Source organism: Choristoneura fumiferana, chromosome 24, assembly GCF_025370935.1.
Source record: "Choristoneura fumiferana chromosome 24, NRCan_CFum_1, whole genome shotgun sequence".
Classification (NCBI taxonomy): domain Eukaryota; kingdom Metazoa; phylum Arthropoda; class Insecta; order Lepidoptera; family Tortricidae; genus Choristoneura; species Choristoneura fumiferana.
In genome coordinates, this window is record NC_133495.1 from 9,766,525 (window position 1) to 9,786,915 (window position 20,391).

Sequence of the window (20,391 nt, forward strand, 5' to 3'; positions counted from 1 at the left end):
ATCTATATTTCAGTTTGTATTTTCAATATTATACATTGTTTTAGACTATCGCGGCCATTACTAATTTTAGTAATTTTACCATATTCTATTTATTTTTTAGTCGTCACGAGACGACTGTGATCATGGCGCTTGCAACTGTGCCTAAATATCGAGCTACTCTAAAACCAAGGTAACTACGCGGAACGAAACCCGAATTTAAATCATACAATCTGAAAAATATTCTCAGGCGTCATAGTTTAATGAACCCATTCTGCTGATATTCTGAAATAATTTGAAAACAATACGAAGGAACTCTAAAAAATTATGATCGTTTCGTACAAACGATTATAACCTTTAAACACAATGTAATTGACTTGCACATTAAGTTTATACGGCGGCTTAATTTCCACTTAATATCGTAGAAGTTAATGATTTCGATTTAGTCGTAAGAAGCGTAGTTAAGTGATGATATGACTTAATTCCCCTTTTTTTCCGTATAAATAAATTTCATATAAGCAGTACTGGTCCCGGGTGACACTATTTACCGGCACGGACAAAACCGACATGGAAATACCGACCCGATTTTTTGTGTACATGCCCATACAAGCTGGTGTCAAACTGATAAAAGTTTCTATGGACGTGTACACGAAATATCAGGTCGCTATTTCCATGTCGGTATTGTACGTCCGGTAAATAGTGTCACCCCTGGCCCCTATATCACCAACATGACAATTGTCAGTGAAATTATGTCGATTAACAAATAATTATCTGTATCTAAATTCCTTTATTCTTTGTAAAAAAAACCGGGTAATGTAGGAAGAAACTCGTTCTTTGCATGTTATTAGTTCCGTTGGCAGTTATGTACAAAGAAGTTAATACTCGTATTCAACAGTCACGTAGACCCTTTCTACGAAAAAATTGCTCTTACTACAAACCAAGGAGGTTTTCAGAGCAGGAAATTATTAAAATACCAGGGTCCCGGTTCAGCACACAAATTCGTTGCTGTCGGTTTTGAGACTCTGGGTCCCGGCACACACAAACTAATAAGAGAAGTGTAAAGAGCCTGGTCGACGCCACTGGAGACCAAAAGGCTGACAGCTATCTCTCTCAAAGATTTTCCATCGCCATTCAACGAAGGAATGCTGCCAGCCTTAGGCGCCATGCCACGGAGGACATTTTCCGTCCGTATGTCACAGGCATTCTACTCGAAAACTACGAGATGTATATCAATAAAATTTGGAGTACAGATGTCTTGTCAAAGCCGCTATTTAGTTTTGTAGTTAAATTACAAAAATAAATATTTATAGAGGGGCACTCCATACAGGTAACAGAAATTAAAAAAAAAAAAATTAACTCGCATCAACGTGTGGCACATAGTTCGACAGCTCTTTTGAAAAAATAGTAAGGTTTCTCAAAAACTTTTTTGATTAAGTGAAGATTTCCGGATATAATCGCTCCCAAAGTAGCAAAAACTGTGTCCGCCCCTCTATCTTGTATACCGTTTGTCCAAAAAAATAAGCAAAAAATATGGAAAGGTACTTAACGCTTAATAAATACTTTCAACGAAAATTGGTTTCAACATGATCGGATATACCGTTTTTGAGTTATTGCCGAAAAACTGCGCTTCTCAACAAAAGGACGTAAGTGCCTTTAAGATACGCTTTTTTTCTGGTAATAGATTTTAAGACTGTAGTAAGTATTTAATTGTGTTATAACGCACATAATATTACTTGATCTTTTTCGTAATGTCTACGGAACCCTATCTTGGGCGTGTCCGACACGCTCTTGGCCGGTTTTTAGGTTTAATTTAGTAATATTTAAAAAAAATGTATGTAGGTGTATGTTTGTGTTTAGTATACAATACAATACAATAACTCTGTATTTAACACTAAAACATAGTAAGCAGTACAGAAAACACATGTAAATAGGTAAGGATAGTTTTAGTTTAATTTATTTTTTTAGGATTAGGACTTATTTTAATCTACATTCTAAGTATATCATCGAGTACAGCTACCAGGAGTACAGAGCTGCCTAGCAACTGTTATCGAAAACGAAAGCTAACCAGCTGTCACTTTCTCCCTCTCACAATGAGCTGTCAAAACAATCGTTAGCCCGTCGGGCTGTCTGATAGGTATGCTTTAATAACAAGTGTATATTTACTTTGCGCTACTACACACAGGCCAGCTGTGCAGACAACATACCAAGCAGCACGCAAGCGTTGCCGACATCAAATATACAGCACTATTAGACTTAGAGTTCTACTGGTGATCCATAAAGGTGTCAAGAAAAGATTGTTTTACTTATAAAAGTGATTAAACCGTTATTATACAGCTAAAGCTGTACTAAGTTTTTATAAAATACTCCGTGTAAACTTAAAGCTTTAAAACAGAATTTTTGAACTCCACTTTAAAACCTATGCATTTTTTGACACTTCAATCTAATGTTATCCTTCAAGCTGCATAGAGGCTGTATTTTGCATGTGATCACTTACTTACTACAGCTATAAGTTATAAAATGGTATCACTTTATACTTGTTTCTGTATAATGGTATATTAAAACTACTTTCTAAAGCTTATTATTAATGCGTAACTGTACACTCTTGTCAGTGTAATAGTTTCATAACTTCTGTCAAATATGATTTTATAGAACTATAATAACAAATGAATTCTGTAATACAGCTTTAATCTGTATTACTGACAGGCTGTATAATTTATTTGCTGAAAACTGATGTACAGCCTATATAATAAAAATATTATATTATAACGGCTATTAAAGGGTAAAAGCTGTGTAATGGAATCCAGAAAGTGCGTAGTAAACCAACGGAATCTATAATACTCTCCAGATATCTTTTACGCTGTATAAAATCTGTCGCCATTTTCGAACAAATAACAATAAAAGAAAATATGACTTCTTACATTATTTTTGAGTATTGCTGAAGTTATAGTTTATGATTTTCAGATAAATAAATCATAAGTGATACCTGTTGTACAGTATATTTACAATCTTATGATTCTAACCTCAAAACCATAAACTTACTTACTTGTTTTGGTAATATTCCTCGTGAATTCTTCAGTATTTCGCGGGCGCGTGAATATTTTTCCACAAAACTATGCACTATTTCCCAGTAAAAATAAATCGGCACGTTGAATCTACAATTATCACTACCTAAAGTCCAACATTTATTCTTGACTTATAACTTCACAGTAAATTGGCGGCCACCATTATCATAACTAAAAAGAATAAGCGGTTGTTTTTCATAAATTTCACATTGTAATTCTCATAAAAACCAATGAAGAACTATTATCTTTTAAGAAACTTATAAGAGAATAACTATATGCCTATGGTTTTCTTCAACATCATACTACAGCTCTTCTACAGCTATAGTACAGCCTATTTTTTTAGCTATACAGCAACTATACAGCTATAATAACGCATAAGGCTGTATAAAAAGGGGCCCAATTTTTACTTATAGAGGTTGTATAAGCGCTTATACAGCCCTTGTACAGCCTCACTATATAGCCTGTGGATTACAATAAAACTAAAATACAGCTTCTATACAGCCTGTCGTGCTGCTTGGTAGTGCTGTCGTAATCTACTATTATTATTATTATTTTTTATTCGACTGGTTGGCAAACGAGCAAGTGGGTCTCCTGATGGTAAGAGATCACCACCGCCCATATACATCTGCAATACCCCTAGATGCGTTGCCAACCTAAGATGGGATACCTCAAGTGCCAGTAATTTCACCGGCTGTCTTACTCTCCACGCCGAAACACAACAGTGCAAGCAAGATGGTGGTAGCAATCCGGGCGGACCTTGCACAAGGTCCTACCACCTACAAATTATAAATGTGAAAGTTTGTGAGTACGTGTGTTTGTTGCTCTTTCACACTAAAACGGCTCGATTTGAATAATTGGATATTTAGATAGCTGAATGTCTGGAATGTTATGGGCTACCACGTGATCGGGATAAAATCTTGAAATTTCAACTGCTAGGCTTATAGTCATCATGGCGCGGTTATTTTATATAAAACTAGCTCGTTTCCCGCGACTTCGTCCGTATATAATTCGTATATCGCTATCCCGCAGAAACTATTGCAATACAATACACTACAATTTTCATATGTGTTTTTCTGTAATATTTTTTTATAATGTAAATTTCTGCTCTAGTGTGTCTTAATTCTGTGTAAGTGAATAAATGTCTTTTTTCTTTCTTTATTTTTTTAAATTTTCCGGGACAAAAACTATTCTTTGTCCTTCAAATGTGAATGTTTGTAAGTCTGCCTGTTTGTTTTTTTACCTTTTCATGTCTAAAACGCTGAACATCAGATAGTTTTATCCCGGAAAATTGCATAGTTCCCGCGGGATAGCGTTACGCGAATTCTACGCGGAGTAAGAGGCGAATTCTAACGCGTTGAAGAGCGACTAGCTTGCTGCCCGCTCCTTAGTACCGTATGTATCGCAAGTATCACAACAAAATGAAAGGCTGAGTTGCTTTTGCAGCTTTTTTCCACAACAAGTAGCCTATTCACTGCCTTTCCAATTATGTGCGCTAAGCGACCGAGCTTTGAGTACCGCAAGTGATTATTTGCACATGCATTTAAAAACGATGACTTGTACAAGTCATGGTTTTGATTTCACATTTTTTATTGAAACAGGAGGCAAGTTGACTCGTTGAATTAGCTCGTTGAAGTGGCAATAGGCAGGATGGAGAACAGATGGCCGTTGAGGCCGAAAAGTGCTCGAATGATGACCGTGGATCGGCAAGCGCAGCAGGGCGATATGTCTCCATATCAAATATCAGATTCTAACGAGGTCGATGGATGGATGACCAGAGGTCGTATTGCTTCACGCGCTGGCGTTTGCTATGTCATTCATCATCTCATTCTACCCTCGCCTTTATAAGACGAAAAGAAAAGAAATGGTGAAAACGATTGCGAATCAAATGCGTTAGACCACAGATATAGATTACACTAGATTACGCAAATGCATCTACTTCGCGTGTCTGAACCCCGACCAAACGTCGAGGTTGACCCCATACAAACACTGACCGCTAACTGACTAATCATGACTAGTGATGGACTCGAGCCCCACGGCGCGGGCGGGCGGCGCATTTGAATCGATTTTGCGCGGACATCGGGGAATTCACATCGCTATTTCGCTCTGGAGACGTCAAAGTAGATATAAAAAAGTGACACGGTTGGTTTTCATACAGATTGAGGTGTTTGCATTATCTAGTGTAATCTATATCTGTGCGTTAGACAGTAGACCTCTGGTTAAAGTCGCGGGTTCACGGTGGATGCAGGCCGCTTCCAACCGATGCAACTGGAGGTCTATGGGGAGGCCTAAGTCCAACAGTGGACGTCCTATGGCTGATATGATGATGATGATGAGGGTGGCAAATAAACAAGCGGTCATCTGATGGTGCATCACTTATCCGCAATACCCAGAATACCCAAAAAATTTGAAATCGTTTTGTACTGCCTCGCTCGCTCTTATATTATATAGTATTAGAGTGAGTAGGACGTCACGATACGAAGTAGGAAATTTTGACTTTGTAGTGGGTTTGGTAGAGGCTAAAACGTTAGACCACGTTAAACAGATAGCGTCGGGTAACATTTTTTCAATCCATTTCCTCCTACAATATCCTAGGACAGACACGACACCGTTCGTTACGTCTCTTTATAAAGAAAGTCCGCAAAGGAAAGGTAATTTTAAAACACTTAACAATGTCCCATCAAAAATGCATTATGTGGTCACCCCGCTGCATAGTTACAGTTGAATAGGCTGTAATGAGCGGAATGTCCTACTAAGACAATCAAATTATTGTCGTCACATTGCTGAGGAACTAAGTGTAGATGTGGCCGTTTTATAATAATAAATAAATAAATATCACGGGACAATTCACACCAATTGACCTAGTCAGCAGGTGGTAGGACCTTGTGCAAGGTCCGCCCGGATTGCTACCACCATCTTGCTCGCTAATCCTGCCGTGAAGCAGCAGTGCTTGCACTGTTGTGTTTCGGCGTGGAGAGTAAGACAGCCGGTGAAATTACTGGCACTTGAGGTATCCCATCTTAGGCCTCTAGGTTGGCAACGCATCTGCAATACCCCTGGTGTTGCAGATGTTTATGGGCGGTGGTGATCTCTTACCATCAGGAGACCCACTTGCTCGTTTGCCATCCAGTCAAATAAAAAAAAAAAAAAAAAAAAAAAAATAGTCCCAAAGTAAGCTTAGCAAAGCTTGTGTTATGGGTACTAAGCAACGGATAAATATAATTATACAGATATAGATACATACTTAAATACATATTAAACACCCAAGACCCGAGAACAAACATTCGTATTTTTCACACAAATATCTGCCCCGACACGGGAATCGAACCCGGGACCTCAAGCTTCGTAGTCAAGTTCTCTAACCACTAGGCCATCTGTTCGTCAAATATCATGGGACAATTTACACCATTGACCTAGTTACAAACTAAAAAAAACTAGATTTCGTCCAAAGCTTATGTTTATGGGCGGTGGTGATCTCTTACCATCAGGAGAGTCATCGTTTGCCATACAGTCGAATAAAAAAAAAGCTTAGAAAATCTCTATAATTTTGAGATTATAGGCAAGTACATTATGCCTGTGTCTTCTGTACTGCTTAACTACATGTTGGTATTCAAAAAAGAGTTGTTGTTTGAGTAAACTTTAGTAGTGTTAACAGTCAAGTTTTTTTTATATAGCTAGTGGTGTGTCTCATTATTTAGTCAAAACCTCCCCTTTTCTTCCACTCGTTACTTTTGGCCGAATCTTCCAGCAAAAATCAAAATCAAAACGGTAAGTAGGGCGCAAAGGACACTTTTACATGTCACTTTTTGTACTATCAGCGTTTTCGGAAAAACCCTTATTATTGCTCAATCCACACTATGGCCTCTCTTATTACGAGGTATATCCAGCAGTGGGACGTATATAGATCGAGATGATGGTGATTAAATAAGAATGTATGATCTATTCACCGTTACTTAAAAGCAATAATGACGGGAATTGCCTTTAATAACTAAAGATGTTGTTTTTTTAAAGAAACAACACTGTAGTAAAAGTTAATTTTAAAGTACAAGATATTATTTTAAAAATTAACGGATATTTCAGGTTTTTTTTGCGACAAAAACGACCCACTGGGCATATATGGGTTAACGTAGAGAACATTACTAATTAGACTAATTAGAGTGAAATAATCTCATTTCCTGTTCTAATGATAAAACAATTTCGTCGCAAATCAAGCCACAATCATATGGTCATTAAGACAAATACAGGGTGACCCGAAAGCTGAGAGAAATGTCAAGCGCGATTTAAAGCGATGCTATGGTTCCGTACGTGAAGTACAAATTAGCAAAAACCCGACTACTCTAAAAAACTTTAATTAAAAAATAAATAATTGTATTGTATTGTAATTGTATTGTAAAATAAAAAAAAATCAACTGTCTTTAATAACTTTAAATAAAAACTAAAAAGAAAAAAAAATCTAGTAGTTTAGAATTTTGTTTAGTAACTTAAACTACAAAAGCTGTGACCCAATTAAATCGTGACCCAGTAGTGGGTCCTGACTGTTGAAGTTTAACTTATTTAACAAAGTTCTAGACTTTCACGCTTGTTTTTCCGTTTTAGTTTTTTTACTCGACTGCCCGATGGAGGGTTATGTTTTTCGAGCGTATTTATTAGTCTATTTTTTTCAATTGTTTCTCACCCGACTAGTAAAATTTTGTGATCAGATTCGATAATTACATTTTTTTCTTGTCAATTCAGATTTGGTTTTTTTTTCAAATTAATGGAACTACGAGGGCTGCGAAAAGTGTAATGCCATCTCTGTTTGTTTTGTTCAAATAGACGGAGACGGCATCACATTTATCTGTCAAATAAAATTAATCAATGGGTGGTGAAACAGCTCCTTAGAAAAGTTAAAAACCCCTATAATATTGTCATTTCAAAGTTCAATATCACAAAAACGTTTAAACCAATTTTAATTAAACGTAGCTAAGAATCATCTCAAACAAACTAAATCGATTACAAAAACCCGCATCAAAATCGGTCCATCCGTTTGAGAGCTTCGGGTGCTACAGACAGATAGATAAATATTGGCATTAAATGTATAACACCCCGTTTTTTTTGTAGGGGGTAAAAATGTCGCATTTCAGTTGCGGCGCAACTCCCGCCTCATATTACCGAGTCAGCAGGGCTACTACGAAACTCGAAACTCGAAGTTCGTATCGTACCGTCCCTCTCGCTCTCGTATTAAATAATAGTATAAGTGTCAGAGGGACCGCACGACACGAACTTCGATTTTCGAATTTCGTAGTAGCCCTGCTGACCCTAACTACGAAATGCAAAACTCGAACTTCGTATGTTGCCATTCCGCAGACGCTTATCTCATTTAATACGCAAGTGAAAGGGACGGTGCCATACGAACTTCGTTTTTCTAGTTTTGTAGTAGCCCCTCTGTATTATATTTTTTTACGTTGGCACTAAGTGATGAACACTGTATTTTTACCTGTGCTTAGATTTTATCACTTTTCGTAAAAGTGCATTTATATTTTCAAAATGGAAAGTAGAATATTGAATGCTTTAATGTTATTTTTGTTATCGTAAAATATACATTTTATCGATATTTACGAAGCCGAAATCATGGAGCAGCACTGTTCCTTTTATGCTGGCCACATTATTTTTACGTTTGACATTTCAGACTGTCATTTTAGTATCTACATTTCAGAAATAGACCATAGTGTCGCTGCTTAAGTGACTAAATAAGCTGGTCTCTTTTTCTGGTTTTTCTGTGCATCTATGTTTCACTTTGTATATTCGATATTCTGCATACTGTTAATTGTAGTAATAAATAACTACTAACCCACGGTGTCCCACATTCATTCTGTGCTCCCACTTTCGTAACCCAATAACCACACTTCTCATAAAGTGGTTAAACATTCATTTCGAAATACCCGTGAAGACAGCTCACAGTCACTCATCATCATCATAATCAGCCCGAAGACGTCCACTGCTGGACAAAGGCCTCCCCCTTAGAACGCCACAATGAACGACAACTTGCCACTTGCATCCACCGGTTTCCCGCTACTCTCACGATGTCGTCAGTCCACCTGGTGGGAGGCCTGCCAACGCTTCGTCTTCCGGTTCGTGGTCGCCACTCGAGGACTTTTCTCCCCCAACGGTTATCTGTTCTTCGAGCGATGTGGCCTGCCCATTGCCACTTCAATTTGCATATTTTTCCAGCTATGTCAGTGACTTTAGTTCTTCGACGAATTTCCGTATTCCGGATTCTATCGCGCAAAGAAACTCCAAGCATAGCTCTCTCCATAGCTCCCTAATTATCATTAATCAGCTGATTTCTACAGTGTTCGGCGGATTCCCAAAACGCCACTTTTTTACCGTACCGCAAAAACGGTGCATTGTCCAACAATTTGTCAGATTTCCATCGTAATATATTAAATAAGAGACGCTTTATGCCTAACGGTACGGCTTTTTACAAGGTCCGGCAAAAAACTTGTTTTTACTGTCTCCGTTTGAGTTGTAACTTTGTCGCTTTAAGATGGATAATGGGGTATGGTTTTTAAAAATAAATATATGTTTCACGAAACAACTGATAACCCAACCAGCTTAACAGTTGCAAATCTCTCGACATAGTCATGTTAAAGATCAATATTTCAAAAACGACTAAACGACGAAACCGTTTTTGTCAAACTTAAAACCTAAAAGAACTAAAAGTGGCTCCGAAGCGGTAACGTTTCGTGTGCTCTGCCTACCCCATTTGGGAATACAGGCGTGTTGTTTGTGTGTGTGTGCGACTAAACCGATTTTAATGAAACATAGCTAAAAGCCCCACAACGCAAGAAAACTCTCGAAATCGGTTAATTCGTTTGACAGACAGACATACATTGGCGTCAAACTTATCACAAGTTTTAAGTGTTACGAGTATAAATACACCCCTCTTTTTCCATCAGGGAGTTAGAAATATGATCCGAACACAGCTGTATCACACACACACACACACACACACAGACGCTTTATATTATGTCCTTTATACTCTCGTTATAAAAATAGCAGACGACTCTCTCTTTTTTCCAAGACCCGTGAGGCTATGTTACTGTGATTGTCGCCTTGCGTTTACTTTGCATGTGCAGTGTGCAGTTTACTGTAATATTACCCGTAATATACGGGACCATTGAAGCACTGTAAAAGACTTAGCCACTCACGCATGTCGATTATTCCATAGTATTCGATGGCATTTGATCTGGTTAACATAATAATACATTGTTAAGATCAACGACACCGCACCATGGGATGTCATTAGAAAAAAAAAACATTTGCAATTTATGTGCATAATTGATGAAGGATCGGTCGGAAAGTGATCTTTTAGAGGGTTTGAAACGTTACGTCTATATCGTAGCGATATTCGATAGAGGAAGTTATTGTATTTATTGTGCACGATTAGCAGCAGAGAAGAAAAGTAAAAACATCGTAAGTTAGTTCATTGATGTCACGCGCGCCTGCCGAACTTTGTTTGACGCGCCTTTTTGATTTTTTGTTTGATTGACAAAAGAAAACCTACGTGTCTTATATTTTCTAATCTAATACCTTTAAACGAGCAATTCTTGTATATATATCTTCGCCGGCGTGGAATTTCGTTATCGCGCGCTCCTCCCTCGGGAACTGTGCATTTTTCCGGGATAAACAGTAGCCTATGTAACTCTCCGGCCCATAAACTATCTCTATGCCAAAAATCACGTCGATCCGTCGCTCCGTTTCGACGTGAAAGACGGACAAACATTCACACACTCACATTTATAATATTAGTATGGATGGATATATATTTCCGGGATCTCGGAAACTGCTCCAACGATTATGATGAAATTTAATATGTTGGGGTTTTCGGGGATGACAAATCGATCTAGCTTGGTCTATTTTCTCTGGGAAAACGCTTAGTACCGAGTTTTAGCCCGAGCGAAGTACAGTCACCTAGATATTAAACTTAATAACAGACTATTTTTTTTTTCCAACAGACTACCCAATGAGGGCTATCGTTTTTTGTCTTTCTAGATGGCGCCACTGTTGCGTGAGGTTTTTAAGTGTGGCTTTCAAAGTCTGTTATTACGGGCGAGAAAACAAAGTTTAGATTAAAATCATATTTAATACACCGAGCAACCACAGTATTGCGTAGTCCCATTTTGTTCGGAAAAAAGGGAGGACAAAAGTTTTCGAGAGACAAAACTGTCTTAAAACACAGACATTCATTGCTCCATATCGCATAATTGCCATAATTAATTTCAGGTAATGCAAAATATTCACAAAATTATTCTAATTATAAATAATAAGACCCGCGTAGCTCACCCAAAAACTATGAGATTTGACATTTCGGAGACGTCACGCTACACTAGCGCCTCTAGCGGCGAATTCATACGCGATAGCCCTCATTATATAAAAGTAGGACCATGACATAGTTTTTTATAATTCCTATTAGAATTTAGTGACATTCTGGAACTTTGCAAATTACAGTTTTTTTATTTTATTTAATTATCAGATTGAAATAATTCACGAGAGCAAAGCCGCGAGTAAATATTTCCCAGTTTAATACCATCCTTCGTTACAACTGCGTACGCGCACGCCGCGCTTATCCCCGATCTATGGAATGCTGCTTTGACAACTGCGACAGAGCGAGAGCTCAGTCAGCACACAATAGAGTCCGTCTCTCCGCTAGTATGTACAGTCAACCAATATGATTACTAGGCCACTATAGAACCTTACCTTAGTAGATCATTTTGATTTGTCTATATAGCAATAACTATAGGATGACGTAAAATGACACGGTGAGAAGGTTCTGTGGTGGCCTTTGGAATCAAATTGGTTGACTGTACACGTAGTGATTATATTCTCTATGACAGTTCATTATCATCACTATCGTCATCATCATTATATTAGCCATAGGATAACCATACCCCCTCCCCCCATACTCCCCCATAGACCTCCAGTTGCTTCGGTTGGTAGCGGCCTGCATCCACCGTGAACCCGTGGCTTTCGACGCGGGATGTCATATTTTTTAATACTACCACAGAATCCATACTTAATATATTATAAATGCGAAAGTAACTCTGTCTATCTGTCTGTCTGTCATAGTAGAACCCAATGTCGTAATACTGGTCATTATCTATGGATTTCGACCGCATAATGGAGGATTTACTATAATGAGTGTAGATAAAAGTATACAGGTAAATATGATGAGAATCAATTGATAGGCAATTGTTTATTTGATGTCCAATTAATAATACTCCTTTTGATAACACTAATACTATTTATGCTTTACTAACTTGCACAGGTACTTACGTACAAACGTTGCAAATTAAATAAAAGCTTTTAAAAGGAGCCCAGCGTTTTCTGACATAAAGTTGTTTTAATAGTAAAGTTTTACAGCCTTATTCATAAAAAATCCTTAATGGAAAAAATAAAAGCGAGATGTTTGTTTTCCCGCCGCCGTTTTATGTTGTGCAAAAAGCCATAATTATGTTAATCATCCCTTGTTTTTTTTCATATTTATTGTTGCTAATTTAGAGGATTTTTAAAACAATTCCTGAAAATAATTTTCCTGTTTTTTTTTAATCTTTGCGTAGCCCTGCCTTCACTATAAATATCTTCGATAAGGTTTTTTGCTCTTGTCAAAGTCAGCTGTTCAAACTTGTGGCGGCCATTTTGTGACTTAGCATGGAGATAAAGGAGGGTCTACGGTCCTCTAACTTTAGCAGAGCCTTGATCGACTGATTAGCGCTAACAGACGTTATAATCATGTTTTTTAGCATCGGGCCTTCAAGGAGCCTTCAAGGAGGCTCTAACTTTTTATGAATAAGGCTGTTAATCTTTAAATGATACTGCCATTAAACAGTCATACGTCAAGCGTTAGTAGTAATCATAAATAGCACTTGTAAAAATTTTTAATCCTCTCCGATAAATAAAAAGATAAGTGGGACTTTATGGCATTTTTGCTCTTAATTGTGTGTGATTGAATGTAACACTTTTTTGCTGTATAATAAAGAAATCAATTAAAGTGAAACGTTTGTGTGTTTGTTTGTAATGGATAAATAAAAAAACTATTTAAGATATTTCCAAAATCAAAATCAAGACAGATATAAAGTTTTGTTTTTTATAAATTGTTTTTTTTTTTCTTTGCTAAACTTTGCTTTGTTTGTATATTAAGCCCAAGCAAAATTTAGCAGTTTAGGCCGTCTTGCAGGAAAAAATAAATCTAGATTATTTAGTAGTTAATCCAGGCTTATTTGACACTTGACAGTTCCATACAATTTGACACTACTAAACTGAGCTTAACGCTAACTCGAGATTTATGTGTTTACTGCAAGTGGGCCTTAGTATAATGGCAAAATACTTATTAAATGGGGTCGCAAATTGCAACAAACAATGCAAGCTGCGCTGAAAGTACCAGGCGTACAGAGGCGGCGAGAAAGTACGATTCTCGGTCGTGCCTTACTCTTCCGGGTCACGGGTCACGCCCATAAGGCGGTCTCAAGGCTGCGGGCCGCGGCCTCTTTCCTTCTATGGTGCCCTGGTAGTCACGGTTAGATGCTCGGAGGTCAAAGGTCGAATTTATCGCTATTTGAAAATAACGGGGCAAAATGCATACTTATTTGATATAATGCAATTTTCTGGAAATATAATAATGAAATAAACCTGACCTGAATTAATTCCGTCCAGATAAAAAAAACGTAATTACAAGGTTTTATAATTTGCAATCTTTTATAGTTTTTTTCGTTTTCTGTAAATGTGAATGAATAGTAAATTGTGTCTTAAGGGCGGTAAATAAGGAATTACGAACGAGAGTCGAAGACCGAGGGCTTTAATGAGTGGATGTTCGTAATTCTAGTACCGCCCGTGCGACATACAATGTTTTTCATTACATTTGCGAGTAAAATTGTTTTGATAAAAGAAAAAAAACAATATATTTTCAAAAATTGCCGATACCGCTTACTCTCTCGGCAGCGCCAGCTCCGCACTACGTACGCGGGAAAGAGTCCTCTCAATGACACCGGAAAAAACTTAACAACGTAAATGTTTGTATCAAATTCCATCCGTTTTTCCTCTTAATCTGTTCCTAAACTAAACAAACTAATTCTACATAAACTTATAATCTTCACTTATTCAGTCGTCCACTTAACATCAGCAGAACATTAGAAATAGGTCACAGATATTCAACAGCATCACATCAGTCACAATCGCTTAGTATTTTCTATAATCATAATAATAAGTGGGTACACGCTCATAGTTTGACAGCTAATCAGTTGGAAAGATGGACTGAGTCAAAAAAAGTTCGCAAAGTAACGGATCTGCAACATGGATTATCGTATCTACTTTTTTTTTGTTCGACTGGATGGCGAAAGCAAGTGGGTCTCCTGATGGTAAGAGATCACCACCGCCCATAAACATCTGCAACACCAGGAGTATTGCAGATGCGTTGGCAACCTAGAGGCCTAAGATGGGATACCTCAAGTGCCAGTCATTTCACCGGCTGTCTTACTCTCCACGCCGAAACACAACAGTGCAAGCACTGCTGCTTCACGGCAGGATTAGCGAGCAAGATGGTGGTAGCAATCCGGGCGGACCTTGCACAAGGTCCTACCACCTGCAAAAAACTAGGTATTTCAAATTAATACATATGTAAACAAAATCGATCCTTGAAATATGTTACTGGATGAATATTCTGGCGTGTGAATACCTATTCACAAGACGTAACTCTATGCCAGCGGTTCTTAACCTTTTAGTTGACCATTTGACAGGATTTTTGTCTTGCCATGGACCACCAACTGTTAGAAGATACGGTAAAAGTAAAATTGTAAATGAATGAACGGTTGCGACCGCTACTTGACTGGCGCGTCGTTTTGCCAATGAGGGCTATCGCGTATGAATTCGTCACTAGAGCCGCTAGTGTAGCGTGAGGTCTCCGAAATGTCAAACCTCATAGTTTTTGGGTGAGCTCCGCGGGTTTATTTATAATTAGAATATTTTGTGAATATTTTGCAATATCTGAAATTAATTATGGCAAATATGCGTTCCGTGAATGTCTGTGTTTTGAGACAGTTTTGTCTTTCGCAAACCTTTGTCCTCCCTTTTTTCCGAACAAAACGGGGACTGCAACACTGTGGCATGCTCGATATTTATAAGGTACGGTTTTAAGGTGTATTAAATATGATTTTAATCTATACTTTGTTTTCACGCCCGTAATAACAGACTTTGAAAGCCATACTTAAAAACCTCACGCAACAGTGCGCCATCTAGTGAGACAAAAAACGATAGCCCTCATTCGTTGTTGATGGCTTCGCGGACCTCTTCGAGTTCTTCCAGGGACCACCGGTTACCAACCACTAACGAGATGGACGGATGACCTGGTTAAAGTCGCGGGTTCACGGTGGATGCAGGCCGCTCCCAACCGAAGCAACTGGAGGTCTGTGGGGGAGGCCTATGTCCAACAGTGGACGTCGTCCTACGGCTGAGATGATGATGATGATGAGCTCTATCCCGTTGCCGTCAATAGCCTTTAGAAACCGGCCAAGTGCGAGTCGCACCCGCGTACTGAGGGCTCCAAACATCACTAAAAAGTTGACTTACTATATCGGGGTACCTATTATTTAAGTCAATGATGTACAACTGTAAACAATACGGTACTTGTACAGCCCCCCCCCCCCCTATTTTTTAAAACATTGTACAAAGTTCGAACTCTTAATAGTATTAGAAGTTAAATTAACATTCACAATAAAAGGTATATTAGGTACAATAAAATTAAATAAGCTAAAACTATAATAAATCTAAAAATGGACACTACGCACTACCTACACTACGAAATTGAATAAGGTATTTTTTTTGTGTAGTGTCTCCCCATACATTTGTGACGGCAATACAATATTTGTGTGAATTTCAGCTATCACGGTTTTTGACATACACCTCTGTGAGTGACAGACAGATGCAAAGTGATAATAAAATAAGGTTGTCTTTATCACCCTTGGATACGGGGCCCTAAAAACGGTCCGCATAAAATGTTACGCTGATTAAAATTGGATGTCAAGAGTAATTACTTATTTGAACTCTTATAACCTTAAACCAGTGGATAACTAATTTATTGAATCAGGCGTTACGTACTTTGCGGAGGTCCATACAATGAACTAAAGATTTTCCTTGCTCACCCGCGACCTTACGATAGCTAAGCTTATGCAAAATATGCGTGTTCATGCAGTTCCTCCACCTCCACACTGTAGAACACACAAAATCACACAACCCATCTATCACCACCACCACACTACACTGACGCGTTTCGAACTCAACCAGAGCTCATATTCAGAGTGACACAACCGTAGGCAAAAGCTAGTAAGCAATAATTTATATAGTAACACTCACTTCTCACCTTTCTTCCAAACCAATGATCGTACGATTTCATCGCAGTTCAGTACCTAAGTGTTACTTTTCGGTTACAAAATACGTCTCAATTTCGTTCGCGTTAAAATCTCAATTTGTATGGAAACACGAACAGCGCCTCTAGCGGAACGTTTGCGATGTTCGTGCTTCCATACAAATTGAGATTTTAACGCGAACGCGTTCGAGACGTATTTTGTAACCGAAAGGGACTTCATCCGCTGATTGACTCGTTAATAGTTCTGTTTGTATTCGGTTTGCCAATTTGGCTGCATTAAACTTTCTCAACATAACAATATGCGAATTGATGTGAAACCAATCTCACTTTCACTCATTTAGTGTAAGAATTTGCTGTAAATAACAGAATTTATTTTATGTACGTAAGTCCGAAACGCTAACAAATAACGCAATAAAGAAACTATTTTTTAACCAATAGGCAGTTTCGTGGGTAAAAATGATTATTATTATAATTAGTATTATTTTTCTCTTGTTCTGAGAGGAGGCTTGTGCCCAGCAGTGGGACGTATATAGGCTGGGATGGGATGGGGGGATGGGGATTATAATTAGTACGTTTGTTGGATTAAAAAAAACTATTGGACGCTAATTTTTTCCTTTGTCAATCAAAATGTTAAATGAAGATTATATAGTAACTAGTATTAATTATGTATACAGAACGCATTTGCAGCTAGCGAGTGAGCAAATGCAAATAAATGAAGACAATAAAGCGCGTCAAAGTCCAAAAGTGGGGCCTATATCTAAGTATAAAGTGTACTAAAACGTGACATTAGACATTACATCAAAAATGTGTATTGTATTTTTTGACTATAATTGATCAGTTTTCTGTTTTTGTGTAAAAACGACACTGCCGTGGCATCGTTAACGTCTCTTTCAATTACAAGCAACGTATGTGTGAAAAGTGGCGCTACTCAAGGTAACTGTCAAGGTCACGCCTGTCTTGACCCTTAATTGCCTTAAACCGCTGTACCGATCTAGATAAAAATTTGGTTTAAAGATGGTTTCAGACTAAGAAAGACGTAGCATCGTTGCTACTGCAATACCGCGGAACAAGCTTTTTCCATAAGGTATAATTTTCACTGTCAGAACAGTACTAACCTCGTACTGTTATGACAATGCAAATTGTACCTACCTTATGGAAAATGCTAGTTACGACATTTTTATCCCAGAATACCAATTTGCATAGTTCCCACGAGATAGCGATAAACAAAGTCTTCAACAAGGTTACTTTGAATATACTTTATAGTAACTACAGCTTTACACAAGCTCGCGTAACTGTACAGCGGTCTAGACAAGCAGTTTGTATGTGAAAGCCTGTAAAAGGGAAACTTAGAAAGCTCAGAACGCCTGAGATTGTTGTCTTAATTCCATAACCTGTACTTTGAATTATGTTAAACTTGAAACGGCAGAACGGTATGTTTTGATGCGAGGAGATAAAATAACTTTGGTTAAGATTTGCTATCTTAACCAAACCCTTATTTTTTTATTTTTTGGTTCTTTAGTCTTTTTGTATTTTTTATTTAGTTTTTCGATATGGTTTCACGGATACCCGTAAAAGTAACAAATTTGGAGTTGAATTAAAAAATACAAAAAGACTCCAAAAAACCAATCATAAGATTTACTAGCTAAAGTCTGGGTTTCTCTACGTGATAGAAACAGAAATGAGGAGATACGTAGAAGAACGAGGTACTCCGACAGAGTCAAGCGTATAACGCTCCTTGACTTAGCAATGGCCATATAACAAGCAGCATAAATGGCCGTTGGGGCCGAAAAGTTCTCGAGTGGAGGCCGCGGATCGGCAAACGCAGCGTAAGATGTCGCCGCTTCCATCCAATCCAACCGAAGCAACTGGTGGTTTATTAGGGAGGCCTGTGACCAACAAATTGATGTCCTACGGCTGATATGATGACGATAATGATGCTTAAGTTGAAAAACGGTATTTGACTATTTTGTATATGTTTTATAAATTAAAATTACACAATGCCTGTTATCGAATAGAGAAACAATTTTTAAGCTACCTTTAAAAATAACAAAGTTATAAAGGTTTGAAATTCAAGATTAGATACGTCCCATCCGACGAATAAAGTCACTTCTGCAAAATTGTTACTTTCACTAGGGGCATTTGAATTTTCGCTTAGTTTAATTTGATTATAGCTTTGTAAGTAATAGGAATTCGTCAATGCAATTAAGTATAGTTTTTACTAGAGTTGTCAGGATTACTTTTTAGTAGCAATCTTTTTTAAATGTTAAGGCTTTCAAGGAATTCTGGGTCTTAAAGTAATATGTAGTTTTCGTGGGAAACGCACAGCCAAAAATTCGGTGTTAAGAGAATATAGAACTATCTTTGTCGGAGGTTGACTTTGTGAACCGAGGTCTATAGGCATATGAAACTTTATTCCTCGGATATTTTGATAATTTTTTTCAACAACATGTGACTATCTATCTATCTATCTTCTACGCCGTTAGCAATAGAGTCATGTTCAGATATTTTTTATCAAATTTTTGCTCACATGTTTATGAACTCGACTGTACGTAATTATTCGCAATGACGAAATAAATAATAATTAATGCTTATTACAAACGACATTGCCCATTAGGTACTCACAATATGACACTTGTTCCTTGTGCTTGTTTGTTATGATCGCACATGAAAATTATATAAAAAGTTTTAAAAGTAATGTATTTCATCATCATCGTGATCATCACATCCGCAGGATGTCCACTCTTGGACATAGGCCTCCCCCATAGCCCTCTAGTTGCATCCACCGCGAACCCGCCGCTTTAACTAGGTCATCCTTCCATCTCGTTGGAACTTTTCGGCCCCAACAGCCATACGTTCTCCATCCTATATGGCCTGCCTATTGCCACGACTTCAACGAGCTAATTTGTTTTGCATGTCGATAATGGTGACCCTTGTTCTTCTACATATCTCCTCATTTCTAATTCGATCTCGTAGAGAAATCCCGAGCATAGCTCTCTCCATAGCTCGCTGAGCAACTCTGAGCCTATTTATAAGGGTATAGTGAGCACACGTCTCCGATCCATATGTATTGTCATCACTGGCAACACACATTGGTTAAAAAGACTCAGCCTTAAGGCACTGAGGAATTTGAACTAAAAGACATTGCTGAGTTTCCAAACGGTGCCCATCTGTGTTGGATTCGACGATTGTCAATCTTCTCGAAGTTGAACTTACCTAATTTGACGGTTTTTCCTATGTATACATATGCGTCAACAACTTCAAGAACCGGATTCTCACCAAAATAGGAGTAGACACCTGTTCTTGACACTCGATTGAGGTTTTCGAGTAGCGTACTGAGTTCTTTCCATCGACTTTGCCATAACCACGATATCGTCGGCAAACCGAAGGTGAGTGATGTATTCGCGATGAGATGCCTAGTCCTTTCCATTCCAAAAGCTTGAAGGCGTCTTCGAAAGCGGCAGTAAACAATTTCAGAGATATCACATCTACGTATCTTACGCCTGTTTTCAAAGAAATCGCCTTCGAATTCTGTTCGTGTACTCGGACCGACATAGGGCATTGTTATACAAACACTTTAACACTTCGATATACCAATAGTCAATGGTATCGCTGGAGAAACTCACGCACCGCTCACGTTTCGACCGAATTAAAGGCTTTCTCGTAATCCACAAACGCTAGACATAGTGGCAAGTTATACTCTTCGGTATTCTGTATGACTTGCCGCAGCGTATGTATGCGGTCTAAGGTACTATAAGCCTTTTTGGAACCCGGCTTGTTCAGGTGGCTGCTAGGAAGTCATCGAGCCTGCCGTTCGAGACGATACTTGCGACATAAGATTAGAGTTATGAGTAAGACGTTTCGGTATCAGAAATTTCATTTACAGGTGTCAGTTCCTTTGTAGGCGATGGTTCCAATATTTGGCGATGTGCCTACAGAAAGTGAACGGGTTGAACGGCGACA

At 38.1% G+C, this 20,391-nt stretch overlaps 1 protein-coding gene across 1 annotated transcript in view; it reads left to right on the forward strand.

The window, feature by feature from the left end:
- The window catches only part of LOC141441545 (serine protease inhibitor dipetalogastin), a 120,489-nt gene that overhangs the window by 31,922 nt on the left and 68,176 nt on the right, over positions 1-20,391 (forward strand). The gene's annotated exons all lie outside the window — the stretch shown is intronic.